This window comes from Diadema setosum, chromosome 19, assembly GCF_964275005.1.
Source record: "Diadema setosum chromosome 19, eeDiaSeto1, whole genome shotgun sequence".
In the NCBI taxonomy this organism is placed as follows: domain Eukaryota; kingdom Metazoa; phylum Echinodermata; class Echinoidea; order Diadematoida; family Diadematidae; genus Diadema; species Diadema setosum.
In genome coordinates this window covers 16,273,537-16,297,260 of record NC_092703.1, presented here as the reverse complement: position 1 = coordinate 16,297,260, position 23,724 = coordinate 16,273,537, and positions in this window count along the sequence as shown.

Genomic DNA, 23,724 nt, shown 5'->3' with positions numbered 1-23,724 from the left:
AGTGCACACAGGTAGGTAGCAAAAGTTCAAATCAATACTGCCCATAATACAATACACGATTTACCTTTTGGGGAGGTCTGGCTACATACTGCAGGATGAGGGTATTGTTCCTGCTGCTTACAATACTACAATATGTAGGGGAATGCAAATTACATACTATACAAGTTTGTACTTATGCACACACACACACACACGCAAACACACACAGACAATAAATTTGGGACCATATTTCTTTTATGGACCTGGAATGGTCTCAACTTGGAAAGTTGTGAGCCCAGGTGTAATAATTACCAGTATGTCAAGGTCTGTACAGAAGTATATTGTTATTATACACAAATTACTTGATGACAGTTTATCGAATCCTAACAAGACAGATTATGTAACCTTCATTCACAATCTACCATCAAACATCTCTGGTATGTTTGTTCCTTGTAAACATTAGTCAGTTGCTTATCAATTTGCTCACAGCAAAGAAATCTGCTTCAGACTGGAGTTTTCGCGCATTTTGAATCCTAAATGCTCACCTGTAAATCACTGCTCCTTGAGCATGCAACAATTAGTGCAAATTGTGTTGCAGCAAATGAACTTTGAGGGCTCTCTTCACGGATCTAGTCTACAACACTGAAGTACTTTTTTTACAACTGTAATATGAGGATGGAATACAGTACATTTCCCTAGCTGCTCAAAATCAGGAAGCTTCATGGTTGTGTTGTTTTTTGACGTTATCAAGCTACCTTTGGCAGATAACAGCTGGTCACAAGTTTCATCAGAGGTTAAAGAGCTCATAATTGCTTTTGTTTTCAATACTCCATTTTAAGAATGGCAGACAAAACGGTCCTGAAACAATTCGTAATCAAGTCATTACTGCACAAGTCTTTCTTTATATCTTTTCACTTTATTAGCTGATGAATAGCCTTCCACATTGAAGATGGTCAAGGTGACCATTCAAGTGTAGACTACCAAATACCCACAGTGTAAATAATAGCAATACAGTAATGGCTATCTGTGATAGATGTCCAGATCGAATGGAAAATAATTTTGTGGATGACACGAAACTTTACAGCTCTCATCACAGGAGTAGCAAGAATTAATCCAAGATGGGTCAAATTCATACAGTATTTATCCAAAGAGCAGCCAGCCATACAGTAAGAATTTCCATGATCCACTGCCTAAACATGATTTCAATGTGTATTCATTTCAGGACACTACATATAATATCAATCCTCATAAATATTCAAATCATTACCACACCCCCCCCCCCCAACCATTTCTGAATCAGCTTGGCAATAAGTAGGAGGATTGGGGGCATTACCGGTATACCAGCTATACCACTACGACCCCACACTCACACGGCCATTTTCTTCTCAAGTATACTCGGTAAGCAGAGGGGTCATCAAAACCCAGCCTAATAATCCTTCCATTAGGGTGCCAAAGGAGCGACCCTTTTCAACCCAAACCCTAGGTACCCTCACACTCACTCCTGGGTACACATAAAACCTAAATGTGGTATTGATTTACAAGCAAAGCCATAGTAAAGTCTCTCTTGGCAGCAAAGCCACAGGGGCCCCAGGCTCCATGCTCCAGCGAGCACTCACTTGAAAGCCCATTTCAAAGGGAAAAGTCCTTTTATGCTGGGCCATGAATAGGGCTAAACCAGGGGGCTCGCTAAATTGAGATACATTGTTAAACTCCCCGGCCACAGCATTCTCTGCCCATTCACTTTCCATGGCCAGTCAGGTTTGCTACTTAGGTGGAAAAAGCTTTGGGCAGGGATGATCCTGGCCCTTTCCTTTCTCATGGTTTTAGCCGCCTTTTCAATACAACTGAATGCATTTCATATGCATCTTTGGCTGAAATTCAAATCCCTCCTTTAAATCATCAGATCAACGATGATGAATTGGGTGTAAATACCATGTGTGAAAGAACTACTCCTCTCTCACAATAACTCTGCCCTACCCATTTTTCTTCCTTTCTCCACAACAGTTCAATGCATGCTTATCACTGCAAAGTGTGATAAAACGAGGTTTATCTACATGTACCATAATTTCAAGAAGTGGGCCTAAATACAAATGAATACCAGGCAGTCCGGATCACTTTCAAGCCATTTATTATACACAGTATGGCACAGAAATAATTGTTTTCCCTCTTACTGATGATAACTGAAGAGTTTGAGGATAGCAAGATAAAATGTGGAAGAAAATCTGAATGACAAGCCAGTGTCGTGGACAGTTTTTGCATCAAATTGGACATTATCACTGGATTTTCATTAAAGGACATCATTTATTCATTGCCTACAAATAATGCTTGGTGACAAATTCACTCACGGCCCATGTTATCAGACGCAATCTGGGTGTGCAAGCTGCTAAACAAGTGTGTCACTCCGTTTTCAAGCCCCATGTTTGAACAAGCTCTTGAGCACACACTTGATGGTGCTTATCAATTTAATATCTCAATCAGTCACACTACAGTCAATAATATGACAACCTGGAGAACTATGCTGGCACCATTATTTACAAAGGGTATTCATTCACAAAAAATTTTCAGCCAGTCAAAATGTTTTGCTGCAGGCAATTTAGTAACAGACACCATTTTCTTTTCTTTTTTTTTTTCATTCAAAGACCATACAATGTAATCAAATGCTGAATAAATTCTATCTCTGTATCAAGTGAAACAACAGACAATAACCTTGGAAACTAGCCTGTTAAATCTTTCATGAAGCGTTGATCCTTAATCTATTTACCCGATTACCATCACCACCACCATCACCATGAAAAAAAAAGAAACATTAAAAATGCATCAACTGGTAAACAGCAGCCCTATATGTACATGATGCCACATGCTGTGACTAAAAAATGGTTTTGTACATGTACATCGACCCATTTACATAAAGTTTCAATAACAATTTCTTCAAAGCTTTTTCCTGTCTTACTGGGCACTTTTGCATGATACAAACTTAATTCATACAGGCCCTGCCCACAGTGTGCAAAGACTGCTACATGTAACATTACTAGAGAGAAAAAATAAAGCAGTAGTTACAAAGTTCGGGAAAAAAAAAAATAAATTTGAAAGCTTAACTCCATATTTATTTCTCAATGACTTTGCAAGTGTGTAGGTGCTACATGGATACCAGGTAACAATCTTCATTGTTTTTGTTGTGTTTTTTAACGACACTTGATGCACCTATTTTGTAGTGCACTGCGGTAAGATTTACAACATAAATCATACTCTATCATGATGCTCTGAACAGAGACTGCATCTCATGAATTCAGTATAAAAAGTGAAAGCACACTCCTTCAACTTCAATGAATGGAAGGATGGAAGTTTCATAACAATTTGACAAGAAATGAAATGAGTCTTGGAATTCAAAGAAAAGTCAAGGAAGTCATGTTCATGCCGTAAAGTGAACAATTACATTTTGTACAGCATGTGGCATTTGAAGCCAATTGCCTTGAGCCTGTAATGTACATGTATGTAAACTGTACCTGTACCTGCCAATTTTCACATTACCAAGGTGAACATGTATTATATAACATATAAAAAAATATGTAAATTGTTCTACTGTTTTGTTAAATTTATTCATTTTCTAATGCTTTTCTCTCTTAAGACTTCTTAGTCACACTACATGGTATTTGATGCACTTGTTCATACCTGCCATTTTATACAGGCCCCTATGACAGTTTGTATTATCATTGCTTTACAATTCATTTCTGATGATTTACTTCATTAATTCTTTTTTCTTCCTCTCATATATTATTTTTTTTCCTACCCCCTTAATGTTAAGCTTGATATTATAATTTTGTGAAGGTGTGCTACATGTTTACTTGTTGTAAAAGCATTTTATTTTATATCATTTTCATTATTTTTCTTAATTTCTTCGGGCCACCAAAGAAATACATGTAGTTAGTGCCACGCCTTGGCTTTTAAGGTTAATTTTATCTAAACTGTAAAATGACTGTGCTACATGCAATGATTAAAATTTGGGTGTTCGTTTTCATTCAGTGAAAAAAAAAAAATAAGAGGAAGACTGATCTGAGTGCACAGTCAGAGAATTATGAGGCCAAGGCCCTGGTACAGTATTGTAACCCTACTCAAATTGCAAAACATATCTAATTTAATTTGCACAAAGATCTAGAGATTCTGCTTTACATTTAGGAGTTCAAGACTTTAATCTTCCACAACTTACTTACATTTTGTAGTTCGTTTAGTATGTGTCCAAATTTAATGAATTTTCAGATATTCTGTTTATCAGATTATAACATTCTACAAATTCATCAGAGTCCATCAGGACACAGACAGGCTTTGTAGATTTCACTTCATGATGGATATCAAAAAGTACCCAAGATAGGAAGTTTTGGCCAGCTGATGAAGTAAAAATGTCTGGTTGCTGATTTTACATTCCCTGGGACAACATGACATACCAGTCATCACACTGTAGTGGAGGAAGGAATAATTTTAGAGTGATAAAGTTTTTATGGAACGTGCCATGTTCATCTCATTCACTGAAAAAAAGTGGCACTTTTCACTGCATCTTTACGAAATTTAGCTTTTCGAACTTCAGGAGAAATAGACAGGCGATGTTTCTAGAAACAAAGTATTTTTGTTTAAATGTGAACAGGTGCATGGAAACTCGAGGCTAACTACAGTGTAGACTAAGCACTTTGGAATGTGAGCCATTTCACCTTCTTAAACACCACACCACTGACATTGTTTCTTCACTGCCCGGTTCTTGGAAGTCTGAAAATGAAATTGACATGGACCAAACCAAAAGCAAGTAAAACCACAACAGTAGGGCCTATATTTTGTACATAGTCTAGACCACCTCTCCAGTTCTTCTGTACTTGTGTTAAACTCTAGATGTCTCGAGGTCTAGACTAGCACATTAGATCTTCTTTGGTCCTGAATTTGAATATTTCCAGGCAGTGAAAGCACTGTTACAGACCATTCCATAAGACAAGGGCATGCTCTGATGTTGTCTAGGTACAAAATGTAGGGTCTACATTGCATTTCTCACGCTTGCATTCCATTCTAGTATGTGCATCACCGCGGTTAAAACCCAAAGAAGTCTTCGCAAAAGTGCCTTACGACACAACTACAAGTACAACTACTAAGTACAGATCATAGTACACCACACTACACTGTAGCAAGGACCTTTACTTTTACTGCAGTATACTCTGTGGGCGATGAGTAACGTGTCAAAAAAGTTACAAGCGCCTGGCAAATTCCAGCACATGTCGCACAGGCGAATACAATGCGGTTGGCTTCCACATTGGTCGTAACACCAATTCTCTCTGCAGCCGGAGTCGACCGTCTGGCTTCAACGCCAGCAAGCCATTCATACTCGCACACACACACACACAGTGCATGCACTCTTTCACATCGCAGCACACTAGACTGTCACCCACCACGAGTGCGGGACCCATAGGCGTTACACGCTGGCCCAAGTCAGGCCAAACTTACCGTCGTCCAAAAGTCTGTCGACGTGCATAAACATACTTGACACCATAGCGAAAGAAGTTTTGTCCTTCATTAATTGCGCCAGATATTCAGGCGTGTACTGCATAGGTGGTTTCTCCGGGTGATCGTTCATCTTCGGCGGTACTGCGACGGGAGGCGGAGGGGTAAATTGCATTTGCAACATTACAATCACTTTAATCACAAAACATTCGCAGAAACTATTCCAGTTTGCCTGTAGATATCAGCACTAACTTCCAAGAATAACTACACGCACACAAATGCACACGCACGCGACGCTGGCGAGTTGGCTTGCTAGTATGTTGGTCTAGTTGAATCGGTACGTCCGTCGTGCAGGCAGTCAAGTAGGAGTACACACTCGCTTTGCGATGCGCAGAAGTTGCGTTGCGATTGTGTGTATGGTGTGTGTGTTGTGTGTATGTGATTGTGTGACTGCAGAGCCTGTCCATGTGTACGTACGTGCACCGTGTGAAAATAGTGCTCGTGGTAAACTGGATTTGCTTTATGATTCACTTGACTTGACTATAGCGCGTACATCGCGTTCACACTGGGTACATTCCAAAGAGATAAAGGCTAATACCAAAATCTCTTTGGTACATTGCTATGTCACTGTACATAGTGCATGCAACTAAAACTTTGCATATTTTTAGTGTATTCCTGTTTATCACAAGTAGTAGCATACTAGTAATTTACATGTACAAGACGACTTTCTGGTACCATACTTACATGTAGGAACGGGACTAAGGGGTAATGCGCTAAATCAAAATAATAAATTAAGAAACATGAAAGAAACTGCCTGGAATGGAATGCGAAAACTCCAAACTTTTTGTTTGCTTCTTTTTTTTTTCCAGTTGTAAAACGATGCAGAGAAGACGAGAAAAAAAAAGAAGATATTCACACATATAAAAAATCTTTGATGAAAAGTAGGCATACAATATTGCAAGGCAAATTACAGTATGCCTACTTATTCTCCAAACCCTCGTTCCTTTTTGATATTCTAATTGTTAGATTCTTTTGAAAGGGAATGAACCCGAGTGAATTAACAATAATAATAACATTGATAATAATAACAATAATAATGATAATAATAATAATAATAATAATAATAATAATAATAATAATAATAATAATAATAATAGTAATAATAACAACAATAATAATATGACTTATATTGCACCAAATCCAATCTGTAGGGGCTGGATGTGGATCGAGTGAATGCAGCAATATCAGTAGAGCACATCAGTGAGAGTTTGAAGAAAATCGAACAATCCATACAAAAGTTATGAATTTCTAAAGTTTGGTGCAGCCATCACTGGATGATGAAGAACGATACTAGTATACCACGGTAAACAAAATATGAAGGAAATTCAACTTGTTTTCACTTTGCTATAGCATAATGGAAGAGGACTTACCTCTTTAGACAGCAGGGGAAATGATATTGCCATGTCTGTCACAATATCTGAATGACTGTACCTTTCACTTCTCTATGTTGTAATGGCACCAACATTTAGAATCTATAACTTTTGAACGGATTGTCTGATTTTCCTCAAACTTTCTCTCACATGTTCTACTAGTGTTGTTGCATTCACTAATTCACATGAATGTTTTAGGTTTCATTCCCCTTTATCTATTTTATTATTATTATTATTATTATTATTATTATGGTTCTACTTCTCACGGTGATTTCACGAATCGTTGTAGAGCAGTCTAGAGAGGGCGACATAACTATATACGGTACAGATAAGGCTCTGATACGGTACTGAGTTCACCTACTAGATACGCGTATCTAAAATTGTCATCTCTCGCAAAAGATCGTCGGATGACTCCAAAACTTTCATTGTGTGTCGACTCATATGTCTACATTCACTCAATACATGTTTAAATAATATAGGCGAGAATTTCCCTGCAATATCAACAGACATCTAGATTCGACGCTTGAAACTTTGTGATAACATCTCTTACTGTCCAACTATCCCTTCTTTCTTCCCCTCAAAACAAGATACCATTTATATGCACTTTGGTGGACATCATTTAGCAAACTTTAAAACTGTTAAAGTTAGGCCACGTTATCGATTTAGGTTAACTTAAATTACTTAAACATTTAGTGGGATTTCGTACACAATCATCGTGAAAGCAGGTAGTAAAAAATAAGAATCCCATTATGACTGAAATTTTAAGACATTGTTTGATGGCAGAACACCTACTGAAAGGAAAGTGTATATCTTTTCCTCAGCTTTGCTTTGAATGAACTCGCAAATAAACAAACAAAACACCACTCATTTCACATAGAAAAGATAAATTTGAAATCTTTAAAATTTTCGTCTAATCCATGCCCCGTCAACACTGAATAAGAAGGCTATTATGGTTATATGTTGTGGAACGATATAGTCAGTATGAATGGAGAATTCCGCAAAATGTAATTCTCTAAGAAAAGTGTAAAAATGATTTAACCCCACATCCCCGCCTTGTAAATGAGGTAAGGAAAGTGTTCTTTTCTCATGTTTATATAGGATTATAAGAGTTGAACTTCTAATCGATCGGTTCTACTGTTTCTGCATTAAATCCACATGTATATTTGGAGCAAACTTCCCCTTTAAATTATAGATTGCCGTTTTAAAATCATTACACAGTATTGCGTGCTTCTTGTATACAGACGAAGCGATAGCCGGAAGTCAGGCAAAATCAAGCCTCAAATTACACCAGGGTGCTATTTCCTCCAGGCCACAAGCTCATTGGCCAAACAGATGATACGTCGGAACTAGGAAAAGCCTTCAACTCCTATAACTCATACCAAAAGTGCAATTCTGTCCAGAATGGTATGCTTTCATCTATGATGTAGGCCTATGATATGTGTGTGTGTGTATGTGTGTGTATACTACTGTTATACTTAAGTGATATACTTTAGTATAACACTCCGATTTAATTCCTTAATTTCTTCCAAAGGAAAGAGTAAAATTACAGTCTGCTAAAGTTGGTTGATTCTTTGGCAGTTCAGAAAAAAAAATGTACATATTCTGAATCTTCTTTCTGATTGCATTGGTTTTGATCTTTAAAAAGCTGCTTATATTAGTGTATGACACAATGTAAGAACTTATATTACAATTTTCTCTTTCAATGCTTATATTATGTTTCTTGAACTAAAAAGTTTCCTTTATATCCTTGTATAACGAGGAACGAATGGGTCACCAACGAATAAGGTTATACTGCCGAGCCTTCAAAATTTATATGAATGATAGCAATGGACTTTTTACACTCGCACCTTTGATAAAAGCGGAAAACATGCGAGGACGAACGCAGTGTCATGCAGCAATTTAATAATGACATATTATATTTTTCGTCTCGTTTGCTTTATCAAACTCAGTCGTCTTGACATATCATCAAATATACACAATGAAAGCAGAGCAATTTTTGTTAATGATTTTGCAATCTTCATCGATACTAACTTGTAAATCAATTTAGGCGAATGGGTTGCTATAAACAACATACGAGAAAGATTTTGATAATATTGGGTTCATCATACCCGTCGAACAGAGATAGACGAAGATAGCAAATTGTATAACAATAGTTAAAAAAAAATGACAACCACGTACACCAAAACACACAAACTTAACGAAAACAATAACCTAACAAACCAACCAACAAACAATAACATTCTAAACGCTGTCAGAATCTTACGAAATGCTTGTACAAGCTGTATTACATGCCGAGAGAGGGCGCTCATACACTTGGCTTTATGTGGGTCAATGAGTCAATGTTGATCTCTATGCAACTAAATTTACATAATTGAGTTACATAAGAATGATATCAGCGATTGCGTTTGATGACATGGACACCTTTTCAAGAAAGTTGACAATTTCAGGAAAGTCTTTGGTTTTTTGATTGGTTGAGAAGCTCTGGTCACTAACTTTTACCATGGTAACTGTCAGAGACTGACAACTTGTCATGGCTGACAACTTTCATGAGACGGTGCCAAGAAGACAAACATCCTTTTTCATCACCGGCAAAGGGTCACTGCGATTGCGATAAAAATGACTACTCAAAAGATATAGGAACTTCTTTATTTTTTTACCACGTTTATCACAGCTTTTCTGTACAGGGGAGGCGATATCGGCAAATAATCCATATATGAGTTGGTTTTTTTTAATGATGCTTTCCTATCTTACGATTTTCCGACTCCCCCCCCCCCCCCCCCCCCCGTCTTTTAAGGCCCGGTCCCACTGGCCGACGGACACAAAGCGTATGCAGAAAGGACACAGCGGACGAGCAAAATTTCGGGGATGGCTTCATCCGCTTTCATCCGCTCCAGAAATTGGCAAAATTGGCGAAAATTGGCGGTAACAGAACGGAAATAGAACGGACGTGGGTAGTATGTAGTGGGGATGTCAAACGGATGTTCATCGGAAGCCTAGCGGATGAAAGCGGATGGAAGGGGATGACAGCTCCGAATTGGTTACCGAAGATAATTGCGAAACGGACGCATAGCAGAAAAAGCGGATGCAGAGTGGATGCAGAGCGGATGCAGAGCGGATGCACAGGGGATGCTTTCGAAATGCTTTAGATACGAGATGCATACGCTTACATCCTTTCTATTAACGTGCTATTAACGATGTAAAGACGTTCCACGTACCATATCTTTCCTCCCTCTTTCCGTTTTTAGCTGCAGCGGATGTGAGTTGCGAGGATGCCCAGAGGATGCAGAAAGGATGCAGCGGACGTTTAAGGGATGCCGCACGGACATACAACGTTTGTTGCTCGTATGTCGCGGATTTACATCGTACACAGCGGAAAGTTCATCCGTTCTAAAAGTTTTAAGCAGCTTAAAACTTTTTGCGCGGATGAAATCACAGTGGACGGATGCTCGATGGATAGAGCGGATGAAACACGTATGCGATGGGTACACAGCGGATTCGTAGCGTTTTCCAACGGATGGCAAGATTTTTTGTACGCTTTACATCCTCTTTGCATCCGTAAGTGCAGTGGGACCGGGCCTTAAGGCCCGGTCCCACTGCACTTACGGATGCAAAGAGGATGTAAAACGTAAAAAAAAAAATCTTGCCATCCGTTGGAAAACGCTACGCATCCGCTGTGTACTCATCGCATGCGTGTTTCATACGCTCTATCCATCGAGCATCCGTCCACTGCGATTTCATCCGCGCAAAAAGTTTTAAGCTGCTTAAAACTTTTAGAACGGATGAACTTTCCGCCATGTACGATGTAAATCCGCGACATACGAGCAACAAACGTTGTATGTCCGTTATCATCAGCTGTGGCATATAGTGTGGGGGCAGCTGTGGCATAGTTGTGGGGGCAGCTGTGGCATAGTGGATAAGACTCTCGACTCCCGATCGGACGACCCGAGTTCGATTCCCGCCCAGTACTTACGTCCTTGGACAAGATGTTTTTACCCACCATGTCCCTCTCGACCCAGGTGTATAAATGGGTACCTGGCAACGCTGGGGTAATAACAATGGCAGGGCCCTCTGGTAGAGCAGTGGCAACACTGAAGAGGCTACCCTGGATAAATAAGACCTTATTATTATTATTATTATTATTAATAGCACGGAAATAGAAAGGATGTAAGCGTATGCATCTCGTATATAAAGTATTTAGAATGGACAAAGCGTTTGTTTCTGTTACGCGTACGTGATGCATCCGCTTCATCCGCTCTGCATCCGCTCTTTCCGCTATGCGTCCGTTTCGCAATTATCTTCGGTTACCCCTTCGGAGCTGTCATCCCCTTTCATCCGCTTTCATCCGCTATAGGCTTCCGATGAACATCCGTTTAACATCCCCGCTACATACTACCCACGTCCGTTCTTTTTCCGTTCTGTTTTCGCCAATTTTCGCCAATTCTGTCAATTTCTGGAGCGGATGAAAGCGGATGGAGCCATCCCCGAAATTTTGCTCGTCCGCTGTGTCTTTTCTGCATACGTTTTGTGTCCATCGGCCAGTGGGACCGGGCCTTAGCTTCCTTATTCTCCCGTGTTACCTTCCACTATCCTATAAACGATCCATTTCCGTTTCTACGCCTCTATCCCACGTCTCTCTCGCCTCCTCTTTCTCATTTCCTCTCTCTTTCTATCTCTTTCTCGTTCGCTTTCGATCCATCCACGTTCTTCTCTGCTCTGCTCTCACACATACATTCTCCCGATTACCACTTTCCATTCACCGTTCACCATTTATTTTTAATCTTCTTCCTAATTCTTCTCATTTTCTGGCATTGGCTTTACATAAACTCTGCGCCATTTCTGGCTCTTCATTGCCAGCTTTATTCTCTTTCTTCGAAAGTCGTTTTGTAACAACATTTCTATCACATAGTTTTGACAAATCTGAACTGAATCTCTGATATTGAGTACATGAAGCTTTATAGAAAAAGTTTCATAATACGTTTTTTTTTTAATAAAAGGTTTAAATGATAATAGACGTAACATGGTTAAGACAAGAGTGAAAATTTGCGAGATATGGAAATTACCACAATGTATATATATATATATATATATATATATATATATATATATATATATATATATATATATATATATATATATACAGTATATCAGTGACAGAATAAACCATATTTTGGAAACACTTCACGAGCACGGTGACTATATGATCTCCTGATAGTGACGAAAATTCCCAAAATGATTGTACGCTGGAGTCTTGTTCTTTTTTTAATGCATTCGAAATCATTACCGAACTCAGTCGGTAAAGTTTGATAATTGTCTTAATTGATCCACCACGATGTTAATATCATTTTTGATACCACTCTTTCCACGTTGTTCATCCAAAACTAACTAAATACCTCCTACATACATTATAATAATTCTACGCCCATGTATACACAATAGCGCCATAACAACTGCAGAAGTTGGAGAGAGGGTATTCTTTTTCATCCGAAATTTATTCAAAGATTTAACAACATGAAGAAATAGGACATTTAATTTGAAAACCATGCGTACATTAAAGGGTGTGTACAGTTCCGGTTGAGGTTAGGATTTCGCTTTTAACGTTTTGCGAGATATTCAGAAACCACTCTGAGATGTCAAAGAGCATGCAATTCTAAGGGGTATCAAAAGTTTATTTGATGAAAATCGGTTTTGAAATGGCTGAGATATCCAAAAACAAGGTGAAACAAAGCGTGGCCTGTCGCCTTTTATTATTATCACTTTTTTGATATCTCAGCCATTTGAAAAACAATTTTCATCAAATAAACATTGAATCCTACATGTTCTTTCATATTTGAAGAAGTTTCTCATTATCTCACTTAGGAATGTTCAAAACATGAATCACACCTCAACCAGTACTGTACAGTCCCTTCACCCAAAAGAGCACAATGATAAACAAGTTCATATTTCTCTGAAATCAAACCCCAAATTGAACTTTTGATAAGCGACACACAACTGGGTTTGCAATGGCTTGATATATAGATTTTCGTAAATTGTTACCGATGATGATGATGGCTATATGCCCGTTTGGAGTTAGCTCATGTGCACATGCATGGGTACAAAATGACCTTTCTTTTTTTTTTTCTCAGTTGGTTATGGATAGGCACTTCACTTGTTTACAAGCGACATGATGAATTATGCTTGCCTGACGTAGCACTTTACGGAATTCATAAATCGTGTTCAACCAAAGATCAACTTACGTATATAACGAGTCAGGTGACCAGAATGGTCCATAAGTTACGACTGGGGAAAGCATGCATTTCATTATTTTGCATTGAATACAAAATACTTTTTCTGTTGTTGTTGCCAAATACATGTACCACTTTTACTGTCAGGTGGATGTGCTCACAAGTACCATTTATAAGGATTACTTGAATAATCATTACATCACAGATGCTTATCGTAGCGAATTTAATAACCTACATGCCCTGTTGGTACAAAAATGACCATTTTCTGCTCATGCGCAAATTGGAACCCCCAACTGGCCTAATACTATCAAAACTATGATGATAATAATGATAATGATGATGATGATGATGATGATGATAATAATAATAATAATAATAATAATAATAATAATAATAATAATAATAATAATAATAATAATAATAATAATAACAATAATGATAATATCAATAACAATTACAAATAATTTACATCATGTTTGTAATGATGAAAATTATAACAAAAAAGTCATGAATACAATAAGAACAATACAGTAAGATCAATAATAATGATAGTGATAATATCTTCATTATGATATCTGGGGAGGCCTCGCCATCAGATCTTACACCTGCAAATAGCCCCATCACTTTGACTCTAAAAAGACTCTAAAATAAATCGACGAAAATAAATCATTAGAAAATGAGCCAAATCAGCATGGTAAAAAAGTACAATCTGCTGCAGTTGATTAGGCCACCCTATACAGTAAATTCGCTTCGAGATACACATCGCTGTTTTCAAAAGGATTGTATTTTTTAAACTACATTGTACTATGTATGCATGTCCAAATTGTAACGCAATTTTTCTGTGATAAAACTGTTCTAGTACCTTCAAAAACTCTTTTAGAGCTCGATGATGTAATGAAGAAATAACTGAAGCATGAACGGTTAAATGTCATGTAACTTCCCTTCAAGAGGCTGGATACACTGTGTTACGGCACATTTTGATAACTGCACATTTTGGTTAAAAAAAAAAAAAATTGTTACCAAAATGTGCCGATAGTGCACCTATTGTATATCTGACGGGATCAACTGTTACCATAATGTGCAGTTGAAAGTGGATTTGCCTGCACATTTTGGACAATCTGCACATTTTGGTAACTGAACTAAAAACCCATGGATGGGCTTGAGAGTTATTATACGGTCAAGGAAATAAGATGATCTTATGGTCCTGCAGTAAAGACAGGCTAGACAAATTTGCTTCCCCGCAAGTCAACCCGCAAAACTTCCCAGGATACGGTATGACTATGACAAGGCCTTGAGCATGCTCAAAATATGTTCCGAGTGAGTCGCGGGGGTACATGCAGAACACCAGTAGGAGACCCTTACCGGCAGCACCTTGCAGGCAAATCCAACGCAGGTACTTCGCAGTACCCGTAAGCCGCTCGTAACAAAAAAACGGATCGGTTTTATAGCTCCCACGCAGGTCACACGGAACACATGCAAGTAGAAGGTGAGTAGCTCGCGTCTAGCAGGTAAGACACAAGCGCAAAACTCGCAAATATTCTTGTCCGACCGCAGAAAATTTTCCTGCGTGCTGTACAATCCCAACTCGCAACAAGCCCACATAGCTTGCCCGGAAAGGTATGACACGGCCTCACATCTTTCCGGGCAAGTCTTGCGTGCGACTTGCGAAGAACAATTTTTACTACCCGGTCCCCGTAGATGACCCGCACATAACAGTGCCTAGCACATAATATCTCAGTCGCCCGGAGTTGCGCACACAAATCCGTTTTACCCGCAACCGTGTTTAGGCCTTGTCACACCTTTCCAAGCAAGCTACGCGGGCTTGTTGCGTATGGGGATTTTTCCGGACAATATCGGACAATTTCGGAGGGCAGACAAGGATTTAGGCGAGTTATGCATGAGTATTACTTGCTGGACGTGTTCTACTTATGTTCTTCTTGCGAGTATTCTGTGTGACCTGCGTGCCAGGCGCGTGGGGGCTGACTACTCAGTTAGAAATTCATCTGAAGGAATGGCAGAAGTCCAACTGAAATGACAGAATGTCATTGTCTTGGCCGCGCTGGCCGCATACGGGGACTGCGAATTACCTGCGTGGGATTTGCCTTCGAGGTGCTGCTCAAAACTTGGCTGCGGGAAAATCGGACTTGCGTGCGCACCTCCGGGCAACTACGGGTGAGATAATTTTACTGCGTGGTGGAAAAAAATTACTCGCATCAAGCCCGCGTAGCTTGCCCGGAAAGGTGTGGCACGGTCTTTATAGGCTAACCGAACTCATTCGGTGGGGGACGAAAACCATCGGCACTTACAATTTGTTTTTGTGATGATTGTGGAGGACCAGAGAGTTACCAAAATGTGCCGTCAATGTCCTGCACATTTTGGGAAATTTACCAAAATGTGCCGAAACGCACTGCAGCATGTTACGGCACATTTTGGTAACTGCACATTTTGGTAATTTACCAACATGTGCAATTACCAAAATGTGCCGAAACACACTGCAGCAAACTGAATGAAATCTTGGTATACGCGTCTAATCTTTCGCTGTCACGAATTACACAATAAGGCTGGCTTTTTAAAGCTCGATATTGTAATGCTGAACTAAGCATGATCAATCAAAATAATGACATCTAACTAGCATTTCACGATAGGAATATACTGCAGAGAAAATGTACATCAGATGAAAATAATTTCCCTTGTATAGAATAAGTTAGATAGAGATTGAAACAATGGCCGTTAACATGTATCTATACTCTCTGAACGTTGATACTACAGAAAACTTCATCATAATATCTTGGTTTGAAGAATACAATACTCATCATCAAACAATATGTGAAATAAACCCAAAACACCATATCATGTAATCTATAAAATACCATATATGTAACTATGATACCATGATATCGAAAGAAGAACACAAATAGGTCAAAGGACATGCAACTGTTTTAAAAAATCTCTATAACTGACTACACTATACCAGAAAACTTGTCGTTTTCCCATTCGTCGAACTGCGACTTTTTTTTTTTTTTTTTTGGTGAAATTTCTATGACATCAAATTGGTAGTCTTTCACAAGCCTGTCGACCGTCGACTGATGTACCCAAAGACAGGTAAAATCTAGCCAATCGATTATGAAAACTTCAGCCGCATAATGTGTGTAACACTGCCAAAACCAACGTACTTTCCGTCTTGTTTCGACTATTAACAAAGAACGCGCGTTCACACGCATACATGTGCATCCCGCGAGACCGACACCCATTAGTCAAACAGCCCACTCTTCGACATTGAAAAAAAAAAAGGTCCATTAATGGTCCATTAAAAGGTCCATGAGTCATACAGCCCATGAGACATACGGCTCATGAGTTCGACACTATAGGGCCTGTGTAGGAGAATAAGGCCTACACGAGTTCGATACAGTCCATAGGTAAAAAACAGCCCACGAGTTCGACATTACAACACGGTATCATGGGCCTTGTTTTCTTGATAGTGTCGAACTCATGGGCTGTCTGACTCGTGGGCTGTATGACTCTTGGGCTGTATGACTCATGGGCTGTGGACTCGTGGGCTATTTCTGTATGATTAGTGAGTATCGGTCTCGTGACGTGCAAAGTACTAGTATACGCCTATTCTATCTCCTGGCTTATTACTTTAGGTCACGAACTATCATTTGAAAGCCAAGACCCTGGAAGACGTTCATACAAAAATGGTTGTTCATATCAATAATGGTAAAAGCTTAGATTACTATACTGCCTACGATCAAAAGAAATGCTTCTTGTTCAAGAACAGGCATTGTCAGAGAGACAGCTCATCAACAGCATTTACAGGCCATGCAGCTTTTTTTTTTTGTAATAAACATATCTGATAAATGAAGAGTCACTACAGAGGTGTATTTGCACTTGAACTTCTTTTGACTATTCCAATTTCTAACACTACCAAGTGTCCACCCACAGATGGCGCCCTTACGTTTATAGCCTTAGAGTCCCTTGAGTCCATTTCGAACTCTAATATAGATTATTCTAGATTCTATGTTACCGAGTACCTCCTATGTACATGTATCACGCACGTTGCTGATAAAGTATTATTTTCTACCTATAAATGATATCCAAACCACTGCGGGTCTATTTTAGCACAAAGCATGCAAACAAACATAACATGCAATGTATTTACACAGAAAACACGATAAAAAGTTGCATATGTATTGGCATGCATAGTTCTATGACATACAGAATGATGAGTGTCACTTGGCAACAGCGACCGCTATGTTTTAGGGTTTAAACTTGTTATCTTTTCATACTCACGAAATATCTTCACAAAAGTGGCTTTTCCATTCTTATATGAGCAATGTCGTTGTTTGTTTTTCTTTTAGTTTGTCTTCTTTTAACACAAAAGATTTGATTCAACATGAATTTTTAGAAAATCATCTTTCTTTTTCTTGAAATGAGTTGAAGAAATTTCTAATCTCAGAGCAAAAAGGCATTATGCGCTATATAAGAACGGTAATGATAATTTACGTATACTCTTATCTCTCTTCGCTATCGTGGAAGAAAGTAATAAAAATGTATCAAGTTGACACGTAGAACTACATTGGGATAGTGCACTGTCCCAGTGAATATTATATCACTTTGTAGAATTATTTTGATACAGAGATTAAAACACTAACAATATTGAACGACATGCCACAATCCCCAAGACTACTTCATCTTACTGCTATTCTGATTTTGAAGCATACATTCCTCACCATCGAACAATAAGTGCGTGTAAGTGACTATGATATTCGTATACCATGGAGCTACAACTCCATGCTCGTACCATAGTATCAATATCATACTATCATGTGAAACGCACAAATAGATCAAAGGAGAGCTGGAATGGCAACCCTCCCCGCTTTTTTTTTCTTCTTACAAACAGACAAGTGGGAATTCACTATTCAGGGATTCGTTTCATGACAGTTTTACATTGTACATGAAAGACTTTTCGCTCATAAGACACACTTACGAGAGACTTCATGAAAATAATGGATTTTACTTCTCTTTGACAGACTTTGGCCATTCTGAGATTGAAGTAAAGACTTTTATGTGATGGCTTCATGAAACGGACCCAAGGCGAATTAGCATTGTAACCTCTTGATGGGAATGCACAAATTTCTCACACTATCCCGTGTCTAGCCATAGATGGCGCCCTTCTTATGTACTCGAGTATAAAATATATCTAGCTCTCTACTCTAATTTGTAACTACATGTACATAGAGCAGTGGTATGATAATGGTTAAACAGAGATCTGTGGTATAGCTCTAGTTCTATCTTGATGACTGCGCAGCTTCTGTCATGTTCCACCTGGTCCGAGCATAACAACGCATTACTGATGAAATTATATATTTCTCTCTTTTTTCAGATGCGCGCGATATAAGATTCGCTGAGGACCCATTTAAGCACAAAGCATGGAACGAAACACTGCATTCACTGCATTTACACAAAAAGTACGATAAAGATGAAGAGTTCCATACATAATGGCATTCGTAATTCTATTACATATACAGAATGAAAGATATCACGTCGTCACAGTAACTGCAATGAATAACTAATTCTATTCATTTATGTTTTGTTTTTGTTTTTTAACGACGGAAATTTCTTTAAAACAGTTACTTTCACGTTTACTAAGCAATGTGGATGCTTAGGTTTTGTTTCTGCTTTATTTTTGTTTTTCTTTTTTTTTTGATACATAGAGTTCATTCAATATGAACTTTATGAAAGTACACTTTTTAATTTCCTTAAAATGAGTTGAAGAAACCTCAGATCTCAGAGCAAACGATACACTCATACTCGTATCTCTCTTCGCGGTCGCGGAAGAAAGTAACAAATATAAGTTGACACGTATAGAGCTACATGAGGATAATACACCGTCAAAGCCGAAATACATACCGCTTTGGAGAATCATTTTCCATAAAGAGATTGAAGCATTAACAATTAAATGACACGTAACTATCTTCTAAGCAGTAGGGCCGACTACTAACATGCTTTCCTCCAAGAAACAGCAAGCAAGCAAACAAACCAACTAACAAATCATATCGGTTTCTTGAGTTTTGAATCAGACATTGCTCCATCGACACATTATACGTTACTCATTATCATGCAATTATACAATGTCATACACAATTATGTCATATAAACTCTATATACTATACTTGATATCTATACGATGCTATCATGATATTGAAATATGAGCCCAAACAGATCAAAGGAGTGCTGGAATGGCCAAATGACCCATACGACTTCTTCTTCTTACAACAGATGAATTAGAATTCACCATTGTTTTATAGAGGTGTATCGGCAATGTAATCATTATGATAACGTCTTCGGAATGCACCAATTTCTTACACTATCCCGTGTCTTGCATAGGTGACGCCCTTCTCTACGGCACTGCGCAGCTCCACAGCTGCACCTATGCCAAAGGTGACTGTGAAGAGCTCCTGCCACGTTACACCAAGCATAACACCGCAGTGCTGATAAAACAATTTTCGAGTTGCGTGCGATATCTGAATTGCTTGGGGCCTATTATTACATAGCGTGCAATCAAACATCAAAATTTCTGCATTTACAAAAAAAGAGAAAAAACACACACACAATAAAGATAAAGAGCTGCATACATATTGACATTCATAATTCTATGACATACAGAATAACATATATCACTTGGTCATAACCACTGCAACAAATGACTCAGTTTATGTTTCTTCTTCTTTTCATTTTCACAACGGAAATCTCTGTGTATGAGAGACTTTCACGTTCACTAAGCAGCATGGATGCCTAGATTTCTGTTTTTGTTGTTCATATTTTTTCTTTTTGTTGTTCACATTTTTGTTTTTGTTGTTAACATTTTTTTCTTTGTTCTTTTTTATAAGGCAAAAAATATCATTCAGCATGAACTTTATGAAGTACACTTTTCATTTTCTTAAAATGATTTGAAGAAATCTTAAATCTGAGAGCAAAAGATACGTATACTCTTATCTCTCATCGCAATCACAAAATGAAGTAACAAATATGAGTTCGTATCATTATACGTAGAACCACCTCCGCATGATTAACTTTACATGAACTGCAACAGAAAAGATACAGATGTTGAGTACAGAAAATGATAAACCAAAACGAACATATAAATACTAATTGACATGTTTACTGCTAAAGTGAATCTCACTAGACTTTGCACAGGGCACATCAGGTTAATATAGTCCGCAGGTTGAAGGTTAGGCTTTTTACAGAAATACTCGAAAAATTAAAGAAAAATAGAGATTGAGAAAGTAAGTGACACATAATAGCTCGAAGAATAAACATTTTGATCTTAAGTTTCAAATATAATCATATATATATATATACGTCCTTGGTTGTTGTTGTTGTTTTTTTTTTTTTTTGTCGTTGCCTCTAATCACATCCACCTGCCAGAAGAAATGCGCTATCAACTCTTTCAATGACATAAAGCGGAATTAAAGGGATCGTATAGTTTTGGTTTAAACCTAATTTTAGGTTTCTAACATTTTTTTGGTGAGATAATGAGAAACCTCACATCTTACCAGTGAAAATGAAAGAGCATGTAATTCCATGAGGAATTCAACGTTTACATAATGAAAATTGGTTTTGAAATGGCTGAGATCCAAAACAAAGCGATTCTAATAGTGTGGGACCCACATTTTATTACGATCGCTTTGTTTTACTTTGTTTTTGGATGTTTCAGTCATTCCAAACCCGATTTTCATCAGATAAACTTTGAATTCCTCTTAAAATGGTGTGCTGTGTACTATTTCATAAGTGTTTTCTTGGTATCTCGCAAAAAGTTTAAAGCCCAATTCTCATCTCCACCAATACTGTACCATCCCTTTACTGTGGAATGAATGAAATATACCAATATTTACAAACCAGCCGCTTTCTAAGCGTTCTAACCTTAGCGGCCTTCTCGTAATCACGTCAAACCACCTCTCTTCTTGTGGCTTTGTTTGACTGGAAACTGAACAGAAAAAACAAAAACAAAACTGAACTGAACTGAAAGACCTGAAAAAAAAAAAAAAAAAAAACACCCCGAAACATCGCGATACACAGTGCACTCCCGTTACAACCAACACGGTTATAGCAAAATTCTTGTCACAACGAAGTAAAAATTAAGCGCCCAAACTTATAACCGACATCTTTATATACTTAACTGTTCGGCTACACACGTATAGAATTTCAATAAATTTCGTTATGTTAAACGGGAGTCGCCTGTATTGTAACATCTTTAAGTCCCCGCAATGCATACTTCATCCATGCGGTCTACGCGTCTTAACATGACTGATTTGCCACTGATGATAACAGCGACTTCCACGTTATTGAATTCCTTTTCAAAATATTGGTGCAAACTTGAAACAGCGCTGACCCTGCATTATGTGTCATTGGAAAAGCACACAGTCATACTTTGATGCAGCCCTTCTTCCCAGAAGGCAAGTCCTGCATGACATTCTTACACTGCAACAAGCAAAACATAATAATCAGTCGTAATCTTGATTTACTATTTTTGGAATTTCACATGAATCTGCAATAAATTCTCCATAGATTACTCCATCCGAAATCCGAAATTTGACGAAGATATGCCAAACACATTGACCAAATTGTATGATCAAACTCAACCTTTGACCCTGACCATTATAGCATTCATCGATAATGGGCTCTGTATACACGGAATGTACTACTGGTATCGCGTCGTATCTTACGCATTCGTCAAAATGTGACATAAAAAAAAATACGTTCGTCAGTCGTCACACCTCTTTGCAATAGGTAAACGAGCCATGAAACAGAAACGAAGGAATGATATTTTAGATAATCACTGTCTTATCTGTGACCATCTGGTGACGTTCCAAAAGTTCACTCGGTGTGTTGGCATGATATAGTCAGGGCTTGACACTAACTTTGTTTCTCTGGTGGCCCATTCGGGCCACTAAAACCTATGAATTTAACATTTTGGTGGCCCGAAAAAGAAATCTAGAGGCCCGAAATAATGGGAAATATAAAAATTCATTATAGATTTCAGCTACTCGATCCAGCCACCAAAAGAAAAACTGGTGGCCCGACACAAATTTGTTTAATGGCCCTGCATAGTCCTTGGAAAATAATTTGGTGATGATAATAACAAAGAGTAGCATCTTTATAAAAGCACAAGACCTCTGAAGAAATTGTTGGCCCCACAAAACGTGACGCCTTATAATATCATCATACATCTACAAACATCAGACACTACATCTACAAAAGACCTAAAGACATATAAATGACTATTAATCTTCCATGTATACATAACTGAACCAGTCACATTTTGAGAAATACTGGTACATTTCTCTCGAGGTACTCATTAAGGATTTAATGATTTCTTGTTGAGAAGCAAGACGCCACGCTGAAGTATAGAAAAGAACAACATGCCTTGGGTTTGATCGCCAAGAAACCAGGGTAGATATCCCTTCTGAGTGCATGCTATACTGCCGTTTGAAGCGTATCCGCCCCCCCCCCCCGCTCTCTCTCTCTTTCCAAACACACATTACTGTAAAACCAGAAACATTCGCGGCATGAAACTTTCGCGAATTGCCACTGGCATTCAAAGTATATTCTATCGACAAACACTTTTCGCGAATCCTGGCTCCTCGCGAAATTCGCGAACGCTTCATATGCACGCGAAAATCTCTCGTTTTACAGCGCATACTTTACATGCATATGAAAATACACTACTCCTTGCCCACTATATACTATACAGCCTTGGCTAAACAGTGAGTTTGGATTGACATCATGACATTTGCAACTCACTAACATTATTCTTTCCGACAGCGGGAACTCCCTGGTTCCCTGGCAGTAAATGAATGAATGAATACCACATAGAGATATAACAACTGACTGCTTTTCTTCTTATCCTGCGTGTCCTGGCGAATGAAATTTCACGTGATAAAGACATCTACTCTACACATTAATGACATGCATAGTGTTGCTTATGGTTGCATTAAAGCTTGAGTGAAATTTACACAGACAGGACGTATACTTTGTTGTTTTATGGCAGGTATCGTTGTTGTTGTTGTTTGCTCTAACGATCAACACATTATTGCAAAGAAGGAATCAAACACGTGATATGACCACCTAATCTTGCAGAAACACTATCCAGTCCCTCCCCCAAAATAAGGCTATCTACAGTACATTACAATGCTCTACAAAAGATCGCTAACAGTGTCTGCTACTAATGCATATCCTCAACATCAATATCATCATTTGAGAATTGCAAGTAAAATTTAAAGTGGCCTGATGAATCATACATAATTTTCTGGACTTCCTAAAAACCCTCAATCCGAAACAAACACGGATTTGGAAGGGCTCCAAATACTCTGTGTATGGATTGACAGGTTAATACTTATCCCATACAATCGTCAGTAACACTACAAAACTATAATTAGCGTACGTACATAGTACACCTTTTCACAATCCTCATCGTCTCTGCAACTGAATGAGAAATTTCAAGCCTATCCGGGCGTAGACTTTGTTGAATAGGAGCGACTTTTCACTATCACACTGCAAGAAAGTATTGATATACGTCGAATGCATGAAGACCTGAACTTGAAACAGATTGGCAGAAA